This window comes from Protopterus annectens, chromosome 8.part1 (assembly GCF_019279795.1).
Source record: "Protopterus annectens isolate FY-2018-M chromosome 8.part1, PAN1.0, whole genome shotgun sequence".
In the NCBI taxonomy this organism is placed as follows: Eukaryota; Metazoa; Chordata; order Ceratodontiformes; family Protopteridae; genus Protopterus; species Protopterus annectens.
In genome coordinates, this window is record NC_056742.1 from 548,702,256 (window position 1) to 548,719,806 (window position 17,551).

Below are 17,551 nucleotides of genomic sequence, written 5' to 3' on the forward strand. Positions count from 1 at the left end.
ACGAAGAGCTCCTACTCCTGCTTGGGACCTCAATTTTGTGTTGGAGAAACTTACTCTACAACCTTTGAGCCTCGGCTACTGCTGAGTTTAAATACTTGTCATGGAAGACTGCTTTTTTGTTGGCCATTACTTCTGCAAGAAGGGTTTCTGAATTGCAGGCCCTTATGGCGGTGGAGCCTTTTTTGATTTTTCATAAGGATAGGGTATCATTACGTACTAATCCTTCATTTATGCCTAAGGTGGTTTCTAGTGTGGCTTTAAACCAAACTATTCATTTGCCTACCTTTTATGCAGATCCCCAAAATAGGGGAAAAGATTTTGCACACTTTAGATGTACACAGGCAGTTGCGTTATTATTTAAGCAGGACTAGGGATTTTAGGCAGTCTCAGCAGTTGTTTGTTTCTTTTGCTTTGAGTTCTCAGGGCAAGCCTGTGTCAAAACAAACTATATCTAAGTGGATTGGGTTTTGCATTGCATTCTGTTACTCCCATCATGGCAAGGAGATTCCAGCTGGGATTAGGCCTCATTCCACTAGGGCTACTGCCACTTCAACAGCATTTTTAAGGGGGGTGGCAACTAAGGATATTTTGGAGGCAGCTACTTGGAGTTCAGTGCTTACTTTCTCCAAGCATTACCACCTTCCTCTCTATTCTAAGTCCAGGGCTGGTTTTGCCACTGCTGTGTTGCAGGGCATTTTGGCAGCTCCTGCTTCATTATAGTTTAGCCATCCTCCCTTACCTCTGCTTTGGGATTCTACCCAAGTGTTAGGACTGCAGCAATGTGAGATGAAGAACAGTACAGTTTTGTACCTACCATAAATGTAGATGTTCGAAGATCCACATTGCTGCAGTCCAATTTTCCCTCCCTCCTTCCCCTCTGTGTTTAGGGGTGGTTGTGTGGGTGAGGTTCTATTTTTTGTACATTTGTATATATTGTACATATTTTAGGCACAGGCGTGTTTTGGTGTTTTTTGGGTTTTGGCCTTATCTTTTTAGGGTCTTCTGACATCTGGGGCAAGAAAAGACTGAGGATATGACGTCGGTCATGCGCATTTGTACCCTGACGTCCTGATGTCAGACAAATGCGCCTTGACCGACGTCAGCCTTATACTTTGGTATTCGGGCCGACTGGGACAGCGGACTACCCAAGTGTTAGGACTGCAGCAATGTGGATCTTCGAACATCTACATTTATGGTAGGTACAAAACTGTACTTTGTGTGGAGCAGTAGGGCATATTGCACTATGTATAGATGCAGTCTGCTTGTAACTTTTAACAATTCCCTACACTCCTCTTGACACTTGCCTAGTTTGCATAGTTGCTAAAGATTGCTAGTTGTAGAATAACTTGGGTCCAAGCTGCATGCTAGTGCTGTTTGTTTATTCAAACTCCTTGTCGCCCCCATAAACTGCCTTGCACGCTGCTGCTGCTTGTTTATATGGATCCCTTGTTGCCCCCAGCTCAGCTGCATTGCCTTGTAGACTGCTGCTTCTGGTTGTTTATGAAAACATTTTCTAGTTTGCAAGTCCACTGGTGAAATTGAGAACAGAGAGGAGCTTATATAACAACAGAGCAGTTCTTGCCATCATTGATAGCTGTTTACATCTACATTTCCGTTTGTTCTTGGTGTGTTGTCACACTTGGTGACTTGCCTTTTAACACCATTGTGTGTGGCACATAAAATGCCAATTAGCATTTTCGCCTGATTGGCGAACATTTTTGTTAGAACATGAACTTCAGTCAGCTATTACATTTGTTTTCACTGTGCTGATGCCACTGAAAGTTAAAGATGATCTTTAACCTTAGTGACATCAGCTCAGTGGAAACATGAAATGCGTCCATAGGTTTTAATGGATGCATTTTGCACAGGTGCAAAAATGAGCCCATTAAAGTCTATTGAAGAGTCTTTAGTTGACGCCACCAAAGGAAATCCTAAATTTATTTGGACCATGGACTGAATAAAAACTTACTGAAGCTTTTTATGGGAAAAAAAAAAACCTGCCCAAATACAAAGTGGCTAGTGCAACATGCATCCTTGCAGTTTGAGTACGTTGGAGCAGGTGATAAGTGTGACAATACCCTGTAATTTAGTTATTGATAGTAACTGTATTTGCCTAAATCCAAAGGTATATGGCAACAGTGTCTAATAAATTCTCAAAGTAGTCAACATGTACCAGTTGATCCTATTAATTCTTTGAGCTCTGTGTTTTATGGCATCTGAGCCAAGGTATCATTATTCAGTTGGTAACAAGCTTTGAAGGCAGGTTTGTGGCATCTGATTAAGGCACTAGGTATATTATAAGGGCCCACAGAGATGTTTGTTAAAAAAAAAAAAAAAAAGTGCAGTTCGGATGTGTTTCATAGTCTTAGAGGGACAGGAATTTGTGGAACTTTGGAGACTGTTAGTGTGAAGATGGCCCTTTTAATTTAGTTACACGTATATATATATATATATATATATATATATATATATATATATATATATATAAGCAAAATGTTTGTGGTTGGAGTTCATAATACCACTTTGAATTAGTTCAGAGCACACACACGCACACTGTAATATAATATATATATATATATATATATATATATATATATATATATATCTATATATATATATATATATATATGTATATATATATATATATATCTATATATATGAGAGAGAGAGATTGAGAAAGGCATACAGACATATTATGCACGTATGCATATGTATATACATATATAGATATACTGTATTATATAATCCAAGCTAAGTTTTGTGAATTTCATTATTGAAAGCTTGATAATTTAAGCAAGGTTTATCCTGTAGTAAGTGATAACGAATAATTAAAAACGCTTATTAATTTAAACTTTTTTGCATACATCTTTTGATTAATGGAATTAAGTTAGTGAATTCATATTGCACATAGCTGAGTTGATTGATTGGAGTAAGGTTATACACACACAAGGGTGAATTGTACTCTAAGCAGTTATCCACAACTTGGGTGTAGGTATATCTGAATTTACCCATGGTTGGTGTAGTTCGATCATGAGGGCGAGTATACAGTTACATTATTTTAGAAAGAAATTGCTCATTCTTAAATAATGTCCTTGTATGTGGGCGCTGAAGTGCTCCTCCGCATTTATCCTCCTTTACCGACAGAGCATGTGTATGGGGTTTCCACGCTTGTACAGTACATCAGTGCAGTACAGGTGAAGTAATGGAGAAACAATAATCTCCATTGCTGTTTTTTTTTCAATTGACATTATTCTTTTGCAGTGGACAGCGCAGAAATAGAAGGAAAGACGGGGAGTACACTTCTTTTTCTTTCTTTATGAGAACGTATTTGAAAAGACGGAGTACACTTCTTTTTCTTTCTTTATGAGAACGTATTTGAAAAGACGGAGTGCACTTCTTTTTCTTTCTTTATGAGAACGTATTTGAAAAGACGGAGTGCACTTCTTTTTCTTTCTTTATGAGAACGTATTTGAAAAGACGGAGTACACTTCTTTTTCTTTCTTTATGAGAACGTATTTGAAAAGACGGAGTGCACTTCTTTTTCTTTCTTTATGAGAACGTATTTGAAAAGACGGAGTACACTTTTTCTTTCTTTATGAGAACGTATTTGAAAAGACGGAGTACACTTCTTTTTCTTTCTTTATGAGAACGTATTTGAAAAGATGGAGTGCACTTCTTTTTCTTTCTTTGAGAACGTATTTGAAAAGACGGAGTGCACTTCTTTTTCTTTCTTTATGAGAACGTATTTGAAAAGACGGAGTGCACTTCTTTTTCTTTCTTTATGAGAACGTATTTGAAAAGATGGAGTGCACTTCTTTTTCTTTCTTTATGAGAACGTATTTGAAAAGACGGAGTACACTTCTTTTTCTTTCTTTATGAGAACGTATTTGAAAAGACGGAGTACACTTCTTTTTCTTTCTTTATGAGAACGTATTTGAAAAGACGGAGTACACTTTTTCTTTCTTTATGAGAACGTATTTGAAAAGACAGAGTACACTTCTTTTTCTTTCTTTATGAGAACGTATTTGAAAAGACAGAGTACACTTCTTTTTCTTTCTTTATGAGAACGTATTTGAAAAGACGGAGTACACTTCTTTTTCTTTCTTTATGAGAACGTATTTGAAAAGACGGAGTACACTTCTTTTTCTTTCTTTATGAGAACGTATTTGAAAAGACGGAGTACACTTCTTTTTCTTTATGAGAACGTATTTGACTTTTCTTGTATTTTGCACTGTCCCTCGGCATATTCCAATAGAAAGTCCTGTCGATGGTATTTCAGCGGCTAGACTTTATTCTGTTTGTATATGCTTGATTTACAACCGGTATGCTGATAAGCATGTCCAATCACTGTGCTCGTTTTTGAATACAAATGAGCCATCTTTGTATAATGGATTTATTAATATTTGAAATAAAATTACTGAAATGCCTAGGTCCTTCATAGCCATTGATTTAAAAAGTAGCTTCAGTTGTAATAGTCCCTTAATTTTTGCAGTTTTAATATACTCCATAGTTAAAGTAGTTCTAACTCCAATATGTTTTATGCAAGCTGTCCATTGAAATGTATTAATCCAGTATAACTTGATAATTAAGTCAGTGTTTAACAAAAATCATGTATTTTCATTTGCTTATGCTTTATAAACCTGCATCTTTAGCCAAATTAGTAACTTCTACTAGATGCTAGTTTAGCCCAAGTTTATTTGTTAGATGATAAATTACTTGAAGTTTTGCAGTCATTTGTGTACTTTGATGTACAATAAATGTAAGATTTTTGGAAAGGAAGCAAATACTAATTTAAGTAATCGAGGTCTCATATATGTACTTGGAAGTTGTACTGTCTTACTGCTGTCTTTAATCACAGTTGTTGCGTGTGACATTTGTTACACCCATGATAATAGACAACTACTTACTACGTTGCTGCTGTCTTTAATCACAGTTGTTGCGTGTGACATTTGTTACACCCATGATAATAGACAGCTACTTACTACGTTGCTGCTGTCTTTAATCACAGTTGTTGCGTGTGACATTTGTTACACCCATGATAATAGACAGTTACTACGTTGCTGCTGTCTTTAATCACAGTTATCACATGTAACATTTGTTGCACCCATGATAATAGACAGCTACTTACTACGTTGCTGCTGTCTTTAATCACAGTTATCACGTGTGATATTTGATACACCCATGATAATAGACAGGAGCTTGATAAACTCCAGCATGTAGGGAATTTATCTGATAAAGCAGCTACTAATAAAACTTTTGGTGTCCTTTTGGCTAACCGTAGTTTAACACATTGTGCTGTATGTGGATTTGTGTTTCATAGTCTTCAAGATTCCTAGGTTTGGTGGTGTCAAATGCTTTCACAAGGTCCAGATAAATGACTAGGCCTGGATGTCCTCTTCATTGACTATTCTGTCAAGCTGGCTGGGCAGAGCTGAATAAAGTCTTTCAGCTTTTCCCGGTTAGGGGTCGCCACAGCGAAACTCCGGTCCGCTAATGATTGGCAGTGGAACCCATGCTGTTCTATATCTATAATTGAAGACTATGGCTGGAAGTTCATCTGTAAATGTAGTAAATACTTTTACCTAGGATGGATGTTAAACTAATTGTCCTGTAGTTCTGGACCTTGCTAATTAAACCTCTTTTCTATCTGGGGACAGCCGGACATTATTTATACTCCCTACCTACAGTTTGCTAAGTTAAAAATTAAAAAAACATGTAATATATGCGCTGATTCTTCTTTTCATTTGCATAGCATTAATCCCGAGTCGTGTGCTTTGTAATAACTGCCAGCTGTATTATCCTGAGTCGTGTGCTTTGTAATAACTGCCAGCTGTATTATCCCGAGTCGTGTGCTTTGTAATAACTGCCAGCTGTATTATCCCGAGTCGTGTGCTTTGTAATAACTGCCAGCTGTATTATCCCGAGTCGTGTGCTTTGTAATAACTGCCAGCTGTATTATCCCGAGTCGTGTGCTTTGTAATAACTGCCAGCTGTATTATCCCGAGTCGTGTGCTTTGTAATAACTGCCAGCTGTATTATCCCGAGTCGTGTGCTTTGTAATAACTGCCAGCTGTATTATCCCGAGTCGTGTGCTTTGTAATAACTGCCAGCTGTATTATCCCGAGTCGTGTGCTTTGTAATAACTGCCAGCTGTATTATCCCGAGTCGTGTGCTTTGTAATAACTGCCAGCTGTATTATCCCGAGTCGTGTGCTTTGTAATAACTGCCAGCTGTATTATCCCGAGTCGTGCTTTGTAATAACTGCCAGCTGTATTATCCCGAGTCGTGTGCTTTGTAATAACTGCCAGCTGTATTATCCCGAGTCGTGTGCTTTGTAATAACTGCCAGCTGTATTATCCCGAGTTGTGTGCTTTGTAATAACTGCCAGCTGTGTTATCCCGAGTCGTGTGCTTTGTAATAACTGCCAGCTGTGTTATCCCGAGTCGTGTGCTTTGTAATAACTGCCAGCTGTGTTATCCTGAGTCGTGTGCTTTGTAACAACTGCCAGCTGTATTATCCTGAGTCGTGTGCTTTGTAATAACTGCCAGCTGTATTATCCTGAGTCGTGTGCTTTGTAATAACTGCCAGCTGTATTATCCTGAGTCGTGTGCTTTGTAATAACTGCCAGCTGTATTATCCTGAGTCGTGTGCTTTGTAATAACTGCCAGCTGTATTATCCTGAGTCGTGTGCTTTGTAATAACTGCCAGCTGTATTATCCTGAGTCGTGTGCTTTGTAATAACTGCCCGCTGTGTTATCCTGAGTCGTGTGCTTTGTAATAACTGCCAGCTATATTATCCTGAGTCGTGTGCTTTGTAATAACTGCCAGCTGTATTATCCTGAGTCGTGTGCTTTGTAATAACTGCCAGCTGTATTATCCTGAGTCGTGTGCTTTGTAATAACTGCCAGCTGTATTATCCTGAGTTGTGTGCTTTGTAATAACTGCCAGCTATATTATCCTGAGTTGTGTGCTTTGTAATAACTGCCAGCTATATTATCCTTAGTTGTGTGCTTTGTAATAACTGCCAGCTATATTATCATGAGTTGTGTGCTTTGTAATAACTGCCAGCTGTATTTTTTTTCTTTACCTTATGTTTTATGTTTATTGCATTTAAAATGTTTTTAACACTGCATATGAAATGAAAGCTGTGGTCACCAGTTTTCATACTGGTGTGGGGGGGTGGGGTGGGTGGGTATTCTTTGATAATGTCCAGTCTCATTTGGTGGACTGTATCTCTTCAAAGGAGTTAATTCAAGAAAATGGAGGGACATGTGCCTTTATACAGTAGTATAGAATTATTTGAGTAATCAGAAAAGAATGGAAAATGCTAGTCATTTGTTTTGTACAGACTTGTACTTTAACTTACTTAGTAGTGCACAATTCACCAAACATACTGTTATGAAATTACCGCAGATGTGATAAAGATGCTGGTTGAGATAGGGGAGAAATGGCTACTGTGGAGAAAGCATATGAGAAGGTCCCAAGAAAGCTGGTCTGGGCAGTACTGCGGTGGTTTGAATTCCCAGAAACATTGGTAGAATTAGTGCAGGCAATTTACAAGGACCCACTGACTCAAGTAAGCACAGTGTTCGGCCTCACAGAGGGGTTCCCAGTGGGAGTGGATGTACACCAAGGTTCAGCTCTGAGCCCACTACTGTTCATAGTGGTGATGGACCACATTAGCAAACAAGTCGGAGGGGACAGATCAACAAAGCTGCTGTGTGTAGATGATGTGGTATTACAGGCAGACTCTGAGCTAGAACTTCAGCAAAGGATAGGAGAATGGAATACAAAACTGAAGGCACATGGGATGAAACTAAGCACAGATAAGACGGTGGTAATGGCAGCAAGTGGGAAATCAGAAGAAGTTGAGAATAGAGATAGAAGGGAAGATAACAGGTAAACATCTTCAAGTATTTGGGAGGAATGGCGAGGAGAAGGGGAGTCTGAATGAAGAGGTCGAAGCTAGAATCGGAGGGGCTGCAGCCAACTGGCAATGAGTATCAGGTGTAGTCTATGACAGAAGAATGCCAAAGAAGCTGAAAAGTAAGGTGTACAAGACAGTGGTGTGACCAGTACTGCTGTATGGTACAGAAACCTGGGCAGTAAAGGCAGAGCAGTTGAAGAAACTAGAGGTGATGGAAATGAAGTCCCTATGAAGGGGGTGGTAGGATGCACACTGTGGGACAAATGAAGAAATGAGGACATAAGAGCGGAAGCCAAGGTACCTACAATTGCAGAAAAGATCAAAGAGAACAGATTACAGTGGTTTGGACACGTGCAGAAAAGCAGAAGACAACCTGGTGAGGAAAATTTCGGACAGACAGGAAGAAGGTAAGAGGAAGTGGGGACGTTCAGCAAAGAGGTGGATGGATTGTGTGAAAGAAGATCTGCGACAGTTAGGCATGAGTGTTGAAGGTAGGAGTGTGGCACTGAATTGAAAGAGTTGGCGACAGTTAACACGATACCCTTACTCCATGTAGAAAAAAATGGGGAAAAGGGGGGTGATGATGATGATACTGTTACAAAATTCTGCAGATTGACACTTGGGGAAGCCAAAATAGTTGTAAAGCTGTTAGGTGACATTCCTTGTCCTGCATGTATGCACCTCTGATGACAGGTGTTAAATAAAGGAGAGGTGCTGGCCTTTGGTTCATAGGTGTGCACTAGGCTAATGGCCCTGGGGCCTTTACAAGCCTAGCCATAGGATTACCCTGGCATAGTGCCACACGACCTTAGTTCCCAGTGCCTCTGTCGAATAGAGCCACTGGAGTTATCCCTGGGGTGAATTTTCTGTTTCCCATCCACTCATCAAGATTCCTCTTGAAGAGGGTCAGCAAGGCGCTCTGCTTGACATGTATGGGAAGTCTGTTCCATAGTATGGGCAGTCTTTGGGTTATGAACCTGTCCCCTCCAGCATGTTCTGTTAATTGTGGTAATGAGGTTGAGGTCTCTGGAGCGTGTGGTGCAGAAGGATTGGGATTTCTTTAGATGTAGCATTTCTAACAGAGCTAGGTCAGACATTGCTTTGTAAATCAAGCAGAGATCGCCTCTAAGTAGGCAATATGAGACAGAGAGTAGTTGGAGTTTTTTGAGTCTGTCCATATAGGACAAGTGTTTAAGGCCTAGGATCCTCTTTGTGAGGTACTTTTGCGGCCACTCCAGTTGTTGCATGTGTTTAGTGAGGTACATGCCAAATGGGGCATTGTACTCGATGACTGGCCTAATGAGGGAGGAGTTGAAGGAGACAATGACCACTTTTTTTTCCTGGATGGAAAACCTTTAGTAATGAGATGTGGCACATAGAAGACTTTCTGACCACAGTGACAATGTGGTGATCAAGAGAGAGGTTGCTGTCAACCTAAGTTCCCAGATCTCTTGTATAGTCTTCTGTGTTCAGTGGGCTACCATCAGTGTGGTAATTCATGGGAACCGGGTTTTTCCCAAAGGGGATGATGACACATTTTTTTGGCATTGAGCTTAAGGCCATGGTTCTGACACCAGTCGTTGGTCACAATGAGGCCATTCTGTAGGTTGTCAACATCACTTGGGAGTTAATAATAGCTCCCAACTTGCAATCATCTGTGAACTTTGTCAGCCAAAGTCCCTTCATGTTGGCCTGGACTTCAGATAAGTAGATACCAAACAGGAGAGGACCCAGGACTGAACCTTGTGGGACTCCACTCATGACTAATTGGCAGTCTGACTTGGAGTTGGCTACTTTCACACTGTGGGTTCTATCTGTGAGCCAGTTTGCAACCCACCTAGAAATATAGGGGTTGATGCCAAGCTTAGTGAGTTTTTCAATGATTCCTGAGTGGGCAATGGTATCAAAAGCCTTGGCCAGATCAAGGTAGACTGTATGAAACACCTTGTCTTCATTCACAGCTCTGGTGACTGACTCAAATAAGTCGACCAAGTTGAGCAGGTATGATCTACCCTTCACAAAACCAAACTGTGTGGGATCCAAAGTTTGGAGATTCCCTATATCCTTGTTTATTTGGTCCATGATGATGCGTTCCATAGCTTTGCATATCAGACTCGTCAGGCTAATGGGGCGATAGTTCCCAGGGTCTGTAGTCACTCCTCCTTTGTGGAGAGGGGTAACTGTAGCAGTGCGCCATTCTGTAGGGACAAAGCCTGAGGTGAGGCTGTGATTGAACAGATCACACAGGTGAGGTGCCAGTTCACTCTGCAGTTCATGTAGAACACAACCAGAGATATTGCCAGGTCCCATAGAAGCTGTATTCTTGGCCTTGAACATTGCTGTTTTAACCTGTACAGCAGTAATACTGGTGCCTGGCAATCTACTGGTATTGTGATTGGTCCTTTGGGTGAGAGAGTGGTTTAAAGTTGGCACTGAATCTGTCAGCCAGTATACTGGCAGTATCTGTTGGCTCTTTATAGGAGGTACCATTGTGCAGTAGCTCTCAGCAAATCTGGGTATTGCCGTGGAGATTCTTTACATAATTATAGAAGGCCTTGTGGTTGTCTTTACTATCTGCTGCAATTCTGTTTTCATACCTAGCTTTAGAGGATTTGATGAGGGATCTCAACTTTTTGTTGAGGCAGATAAGGGAGCTTTTCCAGTCTTGGGACTTCACCTTATTCCGCATCAGTTTCCTCCTCCTGTTGTAGAGTTTGTTTATGGCAGGGGACCACCAGATTGGCTTCCTTTTATTGGAGGAGCGTGTCTTGGTTCTGTTGGGTATGGTGAGATCCATGCATTTGTGTACGTGTTCATACAATGCATTGGTGTATGATTCTGCAGTCCCGCAACTATTCTCCATTTGCATGGGTGTCGTGAAGTTAGTCGCCTCTGTTTTTAGGATCCCAAAGTTAGCTTTGGATAAGTTTTTCATGGTGGTTACCTTTGCTGTGGGGGGTGGGAGGGATGTGGATTTCCAATGTGATTAGTTTGTTGTCAGATCTAACCAGGGAGGAGCTGACTATTGGTGTAGAGCAATGGTCGCCCATGTTAGTAATGACCAGGTCAAGGATGTTGCTACCTCTAGTGGGGGTAAGAACAAGCTGGTCCAGGGGATTGGAATTAATGAATTCCAGGAAACGTTGGGCAAGTGTATTGGTACATGAGTAGTTTACCCAGTTAATGGAGGGGTAGCTGAAGTCGCCTATTAAGAGAGTGTTAGGTTGGACCCTAATATTCTCCAGGGTGCTTAGGAACATGGAGTGCGAGTCTTGGGACATGGTTGGGGACCTATAGCAGGCTACGACCTGAATCGCTCTCTTACCCAATGTTAGCTGCACTTGAAGTATCACTGGTGCATTGTGTTTTGCTACCAGTTTGTAGGTGTGTGCATCCCTTATGAATATGGAGACACCATCGCCTTTGGAGCTTCGTTCTAAGTTCTGGGGCCAAAAGGTGTGGAATGAGTTATAGCCTGGTATTGCAGGGGTGCTTTCTGCTGCCTTGAACCAGGTCTCTGTTACAGCACAAATGTCGATATTCTCCATTTTAAGGAGTGCCTTGAGCGAGTGCATTTTGAGATTTAGACTTCTAGCGCTGAGCAACATGACCCTCAGATTGCATTTGTTTGTAGCTGTTACGGTGGTAATTTGGTCTTTAGAACACTGCCTAAAAAAGGCACTATAGGGGTGGCAAGAGCCTTGGCCAGTATCCGGAATGCAGGCCATCTCTGGCAAAGCATCGATGTTTGTCAATCATGTCATCCCAGACAGACTACTGGATCCCCTTAGAATGACACCAGAAACTTAGCCAATTGTTGAAATCAGTAATTTTTTGCTTGTACTGTGGTATCATTCTGGGTGATGGTAGGATGCTGCTTAGGGCTAGGGTCATACCCGCCTGGGCTACATAATCCGAGCAAGTCTGTATCTGGACTAGACTAGTTACAGGAAAGGTGGGAAACAAGAGCAGATATGGGCTTTTAAACCGGAAAGTTGAGAGAGATGGAAAAACTTCCCAAATTGCCAATAAACTAGAATTCTGGGCCAGGAATCACTCCTGTTGTGGTAGATAGGCTACCTAGTGCTTAACACTCCCACTGATAAGCTAGAAGGCTTCCCTCCAACACAGAAAGGATTGGGTGCTCAGAAGCTTACAGTAAATAGGTAGAACTTGCAGGTCTATAGAATATACTAAAAGTGACATGGCAATAGAAAAGGTCAGTTATAGAATGTACTAAAAGTGGTATGGCAATAGAAAAGGTCAGTTATAGAATGTACTAAAAGTGACATGGCAATAGAAAAGGTCCGTTATAGAATGTACTAAAAGTGACATGGCAATAGAAAAGGTCAGTTATAGAATATACTAAAAGTGACATGGCAATAGAAAAGGTCAGTTATAGAATGTACTAAAAGTGACATGGCAATATAAAAGGTCAGTTATAGAATGTACTAAAAGTGGTATGGCAATATAAAAGGTCAGTTATAGAATGTACTAAAAGTGACATGGCAATATAAAAGGTCAGTTATAGAATGTACTAAAAGTGACCTGGCAATATAAAAGGTCAGTTATAGAATATACTAAAAGTGGTATGGCAATATAAAAGGTCAGTTATAGAATGTACGAAAAGTGACATGGCAATATAAAAGGTCAGTTATAGAATGTACTAAAAGTGACATGGCAATATAAAAGGTCAGTTATAGAATGTACTAAAAGTGGTATGGCAATATAAAAGGTCAGTTATAGAATGTACTAAAAGTGACATGGCAATATAAAAGGTCAGTTATAGAATGTACTAAAAGTGGTATGGCAATAGAAAAGGTCCGTTATAGAATGTACTAAAAGTGGTATGGCAATAGAAAAGGTCCGTTATAGAATGTACTAAAAGTGGTATGGCAATAGAAAAGGTCAGTTATAGAATGTACTAAAATGGTATGGCAATATAAAAGGTCAGTTATAGAATGTACTAAAAGTGGTATGGCAATATAAAAGGTCCGTTATAGAATGTACTAAAAGTGGTATGGCAATATAAAAGGTACGTTATAGAATGTACTAAAAGTGGTATGGCAATATAAAAGGTACGTTATAGAATGTACTAAAAGTGGTATGGCAGTATAAAAGGTCCGTTATAGAATGTACTAAAAGTGGTATGGCAGTATAAAAGGTCCGTTATAGAATGTACTAAAAGTGGTATGGCAATATAAAAGGTCCGTTATAGAATGTACTAAAAGTGGTATGGCAATATAAAAGGTCCGTTATAGAATGTACTAAAAGTGGTATGGCAATATAAAAGGTCCGTTATAGAATGTACTAAAAGTGTTATGGCAATATAAAAGGTCAGTTATAGAATGTACTAAAAGTGGTATGGCAATATAAAAGGTCCTTTATAGAATGTACTAAAAGTGGTATCGCAATATAAAAGGTCCGTTATAGAATGTACTAAAAGTGGTATCGCAATATAAAAGGTCCGCTATAGAATGTACTAAAAGTGGTATGGCAATATAAAAGGTCCGTTATAGAATGTACTAAAAGTGACATGGCAATATAAAAGGTCAGTTATAGAATGTACTAAAAGGGGTATGGCAATAGAAAAGGTCCGTTATAGAATGTACTAAAAGGGGTATGGCAATAGAAAAGGTCCATTATAGAATGTACTAAAAGTGGTATGGCAATAGAAAAGGTCCGTTATAGAATGTACTAAAAGTGACATGGCAATGTAAAAGGTCAGTTATCGAATGTACTAAAAGTGACATGGCAATATAAAAGGTCCATTATATAATGTACTAAAAGGGGTATGGCAATAGAAAAGGTCCGTTATAGAATGTACTAAAAGTGGTATGGCAATATAAAAGGTCCGTTATAGAATGTACTAAAAGTGGTATGGCAATATAAAAGGTCCTTTATAGAATGTACTAAAAGTGGTATGGCAATATAAAAGGTCCGTTATAGAATGTACTAAAAGTGGTATGGCAATATAAAAGGTCCTTTATAGAATGTACTAAAAGTGGTATGGCAATATAAAAGGTCCGTTATAGAATGTACTAAAAGTGGTATCGCAATATAAAAGGTCCGTTATAGAATGTACTAAAAGTGGTATGGCAATATAAAAGGTCCGTTAACACGTGCAGTGCTTTGCAGAAGAGTCAGTACCTTTGTAGGCGTTGTCTGGTGTGCCTTTTAATAAAGGACCAGAGGTTGTTTTTTTTTTGCTTCTACTACATAAGTCATGCATCAGAAAGGACATTTTAGTGGTAGAATAAAACACAAAATGTTACAAGGATACTGTAACCTACCTTACAAAAACAGAAGAAAAGATTTCAGAATTTGGAGTTGTGAAAGGGTTAGAGTAAAAAAGAATGTGTTAAAGGTGCTCGTCTGCTTCATGTCTGACAAGACACTGCATTGAACCGTCTTTGAGGTGAGAATCAGTGGTGAACTCAAGGATGTATGAAAAATGTACATGTTTAGGGAATGCATATTTGAGCTCTGAACATGTGGCAAGTGCTAGGACACATCTGCCACTAAAAGTAATGGTGACTGTTAACAGCATAGTTGCCAGGAGTGAACAGAAGAAATAAAATACATTAGCAGGGAGGGTGACATGCCAGAAGTAAACTGCAAGTTGAAATAATGCCAGATATACGGTCACCAGAACTAAGAATGTATGTTGCATGACAGGGAAATGGGAATGTGGTACTGGCATTGTCGTTCTATGGTTAGGGAAAAATCCCTAAATAAGATTGCTGCACAAGCAGATACTTTTGACTTGGATTTTTTGTGTTAATTTGTGTACATACTGTTTGACTGAGCAGCTGAAAATGCATTCCCTCTCCCCCATGAGCCTTCCCCAATTGCTCAAGAAAAAAACTAGAGGAAGTATTTTGTTTGCTACACCTTCCACTCCCAGTCTGCCTTGCCCCTGTCTTCTGTTTATCTGTGCTGCACACCCAGTCCACTCTCCCCAGATACCTCCATGTTTCTAGCAGTCTGAGTCTTCAGGAACTTGGCCTTATGGTGAGAATTCTAGAACAAAGATCCAGTGAACAGCTATGAAATAGGTGCTGGGAGCCCTTTCTCTGAGTTGTAGTGGACAGTCATAATCCTACTATGAGGAGTGGTGATCAAACAGAACTGTCAGAGTTATTAGGTTCCTAATTTCATCAGGTGGCTTACAGAGCCCAGACCCCCTCCCCCAAGCTTGGAGAATTGTCCTTCAGCTCCATCACTCTATTTCTCATCCCTTCCAACAGTACCGAACCAGAATCCAGAGCTCGTCTAGGCAGTCCTTTCTTGGTTTATGATCGACTTTGCGGAAACTTGGTAAGAGAAGTTTTTATTTGAGTTTATATATTTTTTTTCACTGTATGTAAGAAGGAAGAAACGACTTGCAGAGAAGATGTACTTTCATATTTTGTTGGGGCTTTCTGTGTGGCGTCTGCATGTCCATCCTGTGTTTGCGTGGGTTTCCTCCTGGGCTCTGGTGTCCTCTCATATTCCAAAGACATTGCAGTAGGTGGACTGGGCACACTAAATTGGCCATAGGTGCTATTGTGCGTGCGAGTGTGGGATATGGAAGAAATACTGCAGCAGGGCTAGCCACCTAGTGGTGTGAACCTTGGCTCTAGATGATTGCCACTGGTGAAGTGACCCCCTGACCCCATGTACAAGAATGGGAAAAAGGTGTTGTGGATGGATGGATTATATTTTATTATTTTACCTTTAATTTTCACTGTTAGTTGTTGGAAAGTAACTAGTAAGAAACTAATCAAAGTGATGCATTTAGTGGAAAAACTGCAGAAGGAATATGGAAAGTTTTGAAAGAGAAATTGAATGCAAAAAATGAAGAAAAAATGAATATCAAGATGTAGGCAGACAGTGTTAGGAGGATGTATTTCCATAAGAGCGATATATTTCATTATGGTTAGAGAGACAAAGTATAAGAAATGAAAAAGACATCGAACTGCCACTTTGAAAAGTGAAACAAACAAGATGCATAAACAAATTAAGCATGGTAGGGGACAAGATAAAAAAATTGAAGAAAATTTATATAAAGATGTTGAGCATAATATGAAACAATTTTAGAGATGCATAAGATGTGGAAGGAGTAAAGACATACACATTGATCAACTGTGTGTTGATTCTAAAACGTATTCTGAGACGCAGCAATTATAGCTATATTTAAAAAATTGTATGCAAAACAGTTTGGCTCCACAAAGGAGGTGATAAATTGTTCTAGTGACATCTGGTAACTTCAGATACTGAAATCAAATTAGGTTATATTGGAAAAGAACTGTGCAAACTGGATACAAAGCAAGCACAGGGAGGAGACAGTGATATTGACCTGAGAGTGCTTCAGCAGGAACTTACTGTACCATTATATCTATTATTTACTAGGTTGTATAAATACAGTACACTCACCGTTATCCGGGACTCAAGCAACCGGCATTTGAGTGGCTCATATGTCTGCATACTAGTCGATCAAAACTCCCAGAGGGAAGCCTCTTCTGTTCAACGCGGAACAGCCTGTTGTTCTGCATTGAATGGAAGGGGCTCTGCTTTGTGATTTTTGATTGGATCACATGCCGGCATATGAGCCAGTCAAAAATCCCAAAGGGAAGCCTCTTCTGTTCAATGCTGAATAGCCTGTTGTTCCGTATTGAACAGAAGCAGCTCTGCTTTGCCATTTTTGATTGGCTTGTATGCTGGCATACAAGCCAATCAAAAATCCCAAAAGGAAACCTCTTCTGTTCATTGAACAGACGCTGCTCTGCTTTGCGATTTTTGATGGGCTCGTATGCCGGTATACGAACCATTCAAAAATTGCAAAGCATGTCTCAAGCAACTGGCAGATACACTTAACTGGCATCTACCAGTCCCCACGGGTGCCGGTTAAGTGAGACTTCTCTGTTTGGGGAGATTCCTCAAGATTGGCGACATGCGTTTATTAAACCTGTCTTTATTGGAAAGGGGAGAAGGATAAACCCATAGTCGTACAGACCCATAAGTCTACTTTCTTTATGTGGAAAAATATTGGAGAGGGTAATATTGGATAAGTTATTGTCAGAACTGAAAAGGTTGGTACTTGAAACCATATATAAGCATGCATATGTATTACCACTTATAACATGATGTTCTGTAACAGTATAATAGCTCTGAATTAAAAAAATGTGCTGTGATTTAATTTGTATACATTTAACTTCAGCTTTTGACAAGGTCGTACACAAAACACTGATAAATAAATTAGAGCAACCACGTATTGATGTACTCTTGATAATATGGATAGCTGCATGGCTTCTAAGTATAACATGGCAGTTGTCATACAGCAACTGGACAAATGAAATTCTTGGTTACGGTCAGGGTGTCCCAGAGGACTCTGTCCCAGGCCCATACCTGTTCAGATTGTATCTTTCAGATGTATCTTTTTCATCTGAGGTCTTCTACAGTCTGTATGCAGATGACTTGAAATTGGGTTAACTGATTGCATGTGTTGCAGACCGGACATACCTGAAAAAGAACTTGACTAAATTGACCATTTGGGCACAGGAAAATAATATGCTGATACATACGTAAAAAAAATAAGCATATGAGATTTAAGCATAAACTGAAAGACGAATGTTTAATGCA

At 39.8% G+C, this 17,551-nt stretch overlaps 1 protein-coding gene across 1 annotated transcript in view; it reads left to right on the plus strand.

Moving 5' to 3' along the window:
* The window catches only part of CENPT (centromere protein T), a 687,603-nt gene that overhangs the window by 130,388 nt on the left and 539,664 nt on the right, over nucleotides 1–17,551 (plus strand). The window lies entirely within an intron of this gene.